This window comes from Pseudophryne corroboree, chromosome 4 (genome assembly GCF_028390025.1).
Source record: "Pseudophryne corroboree isolate aPseCor3 chromosome 4, aPseCor3.hap2, whole genome shotgun sequence".
Classification (NCBI taxonomy): Eukaryota; Metazoa; Chordata; class Amphibia; order Anura; family Myobatrachidae; genus Pseudophryne; species Pseudophryne corroboree.
This window is the reverse complement of record NC_086447.1, coordinates 916238417-916244986: the sequence shown is the minus strand read 5'-3', so window position 1 is coordinate 916244986 and position 6570 is coordinate 916238417. Positions and strand designations below refer to the sequence as shown.

At 52.2% G+C, this 6570-nt stretch overlaps 1 long non-coding RNA gene across 2 annotated transcripts in view; it reads left to right on the top strand.

The window, feature by feature from the left end:
• The first annotated feature begins 2362 nt into the window (after positions 1-2362).
• Positions 2363-6570, top strand: part of LOC134911895 (uncharacterized) — a 96325-nt gene continuing 92117 nt past the window's right edge. For both annotated transcript variants that reach the window (XR_010176942.1, XR_010176943.1), the window contains exon 1: positions 2363-2429. This is a non-coding gene — a long non-coding RNA (uncharacterized LOC134911895). The remainder of the gene's footprint in view (positions 2430-6570) is intronic.

Genomic DNA, 6570 nt, shown 5'->3' with positions numbered 1-6570 from the left:
CTCGAATAAGAAGTGAATAAGAAGCTGGAGCTTGAATAAGAAGTGAATAAGAAGCTGGCCGAATAAGAAGCCAACTTCAGCCTCGTACTGAGTGACTAGTTTGCTAGAGGTCAGCAAAGCAGTAACCACATACGCTGCCAGTTCTCAGAGCTTGCAAATGTTTTTATTACAGATATGGAGCAGCTTTGATAATAAGCAGATATACAGTAGATGTGTGGTTAGTAATCAACTAGCATCCCAGTATATAATATTCACATGCAAGGCTCCATTGTGACTCTCTAATCAAAGAGTGACTTGTATTAAAGCTGTTCCAGCCGCTATATTTACCCCAGCTGTAGTCTAAGCGTTGCCACGCTATATGTATTTTGCAGCCACATATTTGTAAATCTTTGGAACTGTGCAAAAGGAACAATTACATATTTTTTTTAATACTAGTATGACACAGCACCCCAGCTGTATGGAGACTGTGAGTCCAATGGAGATATTCAATTAGCCGTGGATTGCTGGAGCAATCCAATTAGCAGGAGTTATCCCGCGTGTGAATGCTCAGTGTTGGATAAAACCTCGTAATTCAGTGTAAAAATTGTAAAATTGTGGGTTTGTGTGGGAAAAACTCATCGATTCTGCAGTTTACATGGAATCAGTGGGTTTCCCTGCCTAAAATCCGATTTTAAGGCACAGGAAAAAGGCCATTTAATTGTATAGCATTTCCCAATCCCCGCTCCACATGGACTTCAGCCAGCATTTAGCCCACGGCTAACTGTTTACCCCCAGCTGGCAAACTACAAGCAGTCATGTTGCATTAGTTTATTTTAACAACTAAACACAAAGTATTATAAAAATCTGACGGCAAATGAGACTGATTTTATTGGAAATAATCACAACTTTGTTCTGTACAAATAGTATACACGAAATATGCAGCATCGCGGATCTTCCAGCCGGAATACATTTAGAAATACAAAAAGCAGATAATAGACAAATATAAAAGAACTCATTATGAAATAATACGGAACATATTTGTAGTTATAGAATGTGAGAGCATCACGCTGGTTTAAGACTCCCAGTTTCCTGCAAGTATCTGATCACATCTGGTACATTAATCCCTCTAAACTCTGGATGTGTAGCAGCAATATACTGGAAAATGCTGCGGAGCTGGGACGCATCCATATTTTTGATGCTGCTGAAGAAGATCTCTGTAGCGTCACTTTGTTTGGCCAGTTCCGCTTCCAGGCTGGAGCTGATGGCACACTGTGACACAGAAGGAACCGATTCATCTACAGTCTTTGGACTATAACCGAGGTGCTCTGGATCAGCCTGGCCTGTGGGTGCTGGATCCTGGTGACTGCTGGTGGGAGATTCCTGAACCCCCGTTGCGTTTGCTTGCTCTGGCTGGGATATCTTCAGCGCATTATTACAGTTCTGAAGGATCATTTTAACAAACGAGGCGTCCTCCTCATTCCGTATCTCAAAGTCTCTCATGTACGCAAAGAATTCATCATTGTGTGTAAATGGCGATTGATCCAGAAGTTTCCATTTCTCTCGCTCTGCTTCATATTGATCGCTGCTCTTGGGGCGATCATTTTCATTATGGACATATTTGGCCATTTTGGCCGGTGTTGGACCCTTGTCGGCAATTGCTAACGTTTTCATTTCTTTTCTCCCATACTGATAGTAAATCTGTGCTTCAGCAGAACGTATTGCTTTTATTCTATCATACTTTCCTACAATGTTATGCGTGTAGGAAGCTAATACTTCGGGATGGTGTGTTTGCAAATACCTCTCCACATGCCTCAAACCACATAAATGGTAGAACACGTCTTGTCTCCGCAATATCACAGGGCAGAGGTGACATAGGTACAGGTAGCTGCCCATCTGCACTTCCACAACGTGCTCCAGGCCCAGTATGGGCTTATCCTTCATACAGGTGTCCAGGTAGTGCTTCAAGTTCTTTAGCGGAACCATTGCAGGGTACATAATGTCCATCCGCGCTCTGTGCTTTCTCCCCATAACATGTTTATTAATGGAGAAGGCTGTAGGTACAATAACATCGCAATACATACACACATACATCTTCTCCCGTTTATCGTCCTCCTTTACTGTACTGAAGCCGCTGCTGCTGCTACTCCGGTAGTGTCTAGGATGCCTTCGCCGGAAGGACCTAGTGCACGTCAAACAATGGGCGGTATTGGGGGCGGAGTCGAAAAAAGAAGCGTCGCGCTGGCCGCGCTGACACTTCCGGTCGGGAGACGCAATTGGGTACCTACTAGATGCCTTCGCCGGAAGGACCTAGTGCACGTCAGGCAGTGGGCGGTGCTGGGGGCGGAGTCGATAGAAGCGTCGCGCGCGCGTACGCGGGAACTTTGAATAGCAGTGCAGTGCAGTCAGTGGCACAGGAGTCAGGACAGAAGGGTCGGGACAGTGCGGCCGCGGTATGGAAGCGCTCCGGCGCTGGTGTGTGTGAGCTGTATCCCAGGACAGGACTTGATTAGCACCTTGGTGCCGTCAGGCTGCTGGAGAGTGAGATGAATGTAATGACTGGCGGGTGGCAATTGGACCTATCCCAGGGTTATCTTATCGTGGCCGGGTGTTATGGATGGGAGCTGCTCGGTGTGCCCTGTGAGTGTGTTAAAGCCTCCCCCAATGCCTGAACTGAATGGGTTAATGACCCCCCCCCCCCAATCATGCCTGCACTGCGTGTGTTAATGACCCCCCTCCCTCATGCCCTCACCGAATGTGTTAATGGACCCCCTTCCCCCCTCACTGAGTGGGTTAATGGACCCCCCCTCACTGAGTGGGTTAATGGACCCCCCTCACTGAGTGGGTTAATGGACCCCCTTCCCCCCTCACTGAGTGGGTTAATGGACCCCCTTCCCCCCTCACTGAGTGGGTTAATGGACCCCCTTCCCCCCTCCTCATGCCGTCACTGAGTGGGTTAATGCCCCCCCTCATGTCCTCACTGGGTGGGTTAATGCCCCCCCCCCCCTCATGCCCTCACTGAGTGGGTTAATGGACACCCCCCCCCCCCCTCATGCCGTCACTGAGCGGGTTAATGGACCCCCCCCCCCCCCATATGCCGTCACTGAGCGGGTTAATGGACTCCCCCCCCCCCCCCCCCCTCATGCTGTCACTGAGTGGGTTAATGGACCCCCCCTCCCCTCATGCCCTCACTGAGTGGGTTAATGGACCCCCCCCTCCCCTCATGCCCTCACTGAGTGGGTTAATGGACCCCCCCCCCTCATGCCCTTACTGAGTGGGTTAATGGACCCCCCTTATGCCGTCACTGAGTGGGTTAATGGACCCCCCCTCATGCCGTCATTGAATGGGTTAATGGACCCCCCCCCCCTCATGCCGTCACTGAGTGGGATAATGGACCCCCTCATGCCCTCACTGAGTGGGATAATGGACCCACCCCCCTCATGCCCTCACTGAGTGGGTTAATGGACCCCCCCCCCCCCTCATGCCGTCACTGAGTGGGTTAATGGACCCCCCCCCCCCTCATGCCGTCACTGAGTGGGTTAATGGACCCCCCGTCATGCCGTCAATGAGTGGGTTAATGGACCCCCCCTCATGCCGTCACTGAGTGGGTTAATGGACCCCCCCTCATGCCGTCATTGAGTGGGTTAATGGACCCCCCCCCCCCCCCCCTCATGCCGTCACTGAGTGGGATAATGGACCCCCTCATGCCCTCACTGAGTGGGAAGGACCCCCCCCTCATGCCCTCACTGAGTGGGATAATGGACCCCCCCCCCCTCATGCCGTCACTGAGTGGGTTAATGGACCCCCCCTCATGCCGTCATTGTGGGTTAATGGACCCCCCCTCATGCCGTCATTGAGTGGGTTAATGGACCCCCCCTCATGCCGTCATTGAGTGGGTTAATGGACCCCCCCCCCTCATGCCGTCACTGAGTGGGATAATGGACCCCCTCATGCCCTCACTGAGTGGGATAATGGACCCACCCCCCTCATGCCGTCACTGAGTGGGTTATTGGACCCCCCCCCCCTCATGCCGTCACTGAGCGGGTTAATGGACTCCCCCCCCCCCCCCCCCCATATGCCGTCACTGAGTGGGTTAATGGACTCCCCCCCCCCCCCCCCCCCCAATATGCCGTCACTGAGTGGGTTAATGGACTCCCGCCTCATGCTGTCACTAAGTGGGTTAATGGACCCCCCACATGCTGTCACTGAGTGGGTTAATGGACCCCCCTCGTGCTGTCACTGAGTGGGTTAATGGACCCCCCTCATGCCGTCACGGAGTGGGATAATGGACCCCCCCCTCATGCCGTCACGGAGTGGGATAATGGACCCACCCCCCTCCTCATGCCGTCACTGAGTGGGTTAATGCCCCCCCTCATGTCCTCACTGAGTGGGTTAATGCCCCCCCCCCCCCCCCCCGCACCCCACCTCATGCCCGCACTGAGTGGGTTGATGACCCCCCCTCATGCCCTCACTGAGTGGGTTAATGGCCCCTCCCTCCCCGCCCCATCATGTCTGCACTGACTGGGTTAATGTGCTCCCTGCCCCCTCATGTCTGCGCTGAGTGTGTTAATGACACCCTATGCTGACACGGAGTGGGTTAGTACCACCCTTTATCAGCACAGGGAGAAAGAAGATGCCTAGCATGAGTTGTGTATACACTTCAACTCTGTTACTAGTATCGCCGGGGCCTATCATATTAGCCATAATGCCGGCAATTATTGTGGGTCACTCTTCTGGTGCCTCAGGAACCGGAATCATAATCACAATAACTCTGCCGGAGCCGCGATTACAAAAATATTGGGAGCTTATACCGTATACCTACTTCTACTTAGTTAAGGGCTCTGCTTCTTAGGCTACTGGACACCATTAACTCCAGAGGGTTCGATCACCTGGTTCGCCTAGCTGCTTGTTCCCGGAGCCGCGCCGTCACCCCCCTCACAGAAGCCAGAAGAAAGAAGCCGGGTGAGTATGTGAAGATCCAAAGGCATCAGACAGCAGAAGACTTCAGTAACGAGGTAGCAGCGCAGCGGTAGCGCTGCGCTCCATGCTCCCACACACTTCACCAACGGCACTTGCGGGTGCAGGGTGCTGGAGGGGGAGCGCCCTGGGCAGCATGTTACTGGGTCTTCTAAGGGCTGGCAGAAGGCATTTTCAGTGCCCGGGCACCGTTTTCCATACCGCCGCCAGCATTTCAAGTTTAAATTTTAGCACGGCTGAAGAGCTCCGGGAAGGGGCGGGGCTTAGCCACACAGCTCACCAGCGCCTTTTTCTCTCATCTACAGCTGCTGCATGAGACGCTGGCCCGGGACCTCCAAGCTCCAATTCAAGTAAAAGGGAGCAAATCGAGGGGGGGGGGGGGGGGGCACAGATATTTGGTGCATATATATTCTAATTAACAGCAGCGCTTTCCACATATATCGTTTGGTGGGTGCTGGGGTGTGAGATGGCATACTCACTCTGTGTTTTCTCTATCCGGGCTTCCTTGTGAGTCTGTCCCCTAGCTGAGGCAGTGTGGGTGTGTCTGTACTAAGTGTCGGCTACGTGCCCCCCCTTATGAAATAAATACTCTTTGTAAAAAGGCTTGGGAGTCGCCATTCAAGAGGTGGCAGATTCCCAAGAGAATTTTCATGGCGTATCCTTTCCCCTGTGATGACAGGGAAAAAATGGGAGTAGTCTCCGAATGTCAACAAGGCTCTATCCTGTTTGTCTAAGAAGGTGGCTCTTCCGTCCCCTGACACGGCAGCTCTCAAAGATCCGGCGGATCGCAAGCTGGAGATGTCTCTGATGGCCATTTTTGCTAATTCGGGTGCATTGCTCAGACCTGCTGTGGCATCGGTATGGGTGAGTAGTGCTATTGCTAAATGGGCTGATAATTTACCTTCTGATATGGATGCCCTTGATAAAGATAATGTTCTTTTGACTCTTGGTTATATCAAGGATGCTGCAGATTACCTGAAGGATGCGGTGAGGGATGTTGGTCTCTTGGGATCAAGAGCCAATGCCATGGCGGTCTCGGTCAGGAGGGCGCTGTGGATCCATCAATGGAATGCTTATGCTGACTCCAAGAAAGCTATGGAAGCTCTCCCCTTCAAAGGTAGTGTCTTGTTTGGTGACTGCTTGACTGACCTGGTGTCTACCGCGACTGCGGGTAAGTCATCTTTTCTTCCTTATGTTCCCACACAACAGAAAAAGGCACCCCATCAGCAGATGCAGTCCTTTCGTCCAAATAAATACAAGCGAGGGAAAGGCTTGTCTTTTCTCGCTTCAAAGGGTAGAGGACGGGGAAGAAAGTCTCCTGCAGTATCGGGTGCTCAGGACCAAAAGTCCTTCCCTGCCTTTACCAAGTCCACCGCATGACGCTGGGGCTCCCCTGGGGGAGGCCGGAACGGTGGGGGGCTGTCTGCGGATCTTCAGTCAGGTCTGGGTTCACTCAGGCCTGGATCCTTGGGTCCTAGAAATAGTGTCTCAGGGATATAGGCTGGAGTTCCAGGAGATGCCCCCTCGCCGCTTTTTCATTTTGGCTTTGTCAATGTCTCTTCCGGACAGGGAGGTCGTGAAGGCAGCAATACAAAAGTTGTCAACAGAGGGTCATTG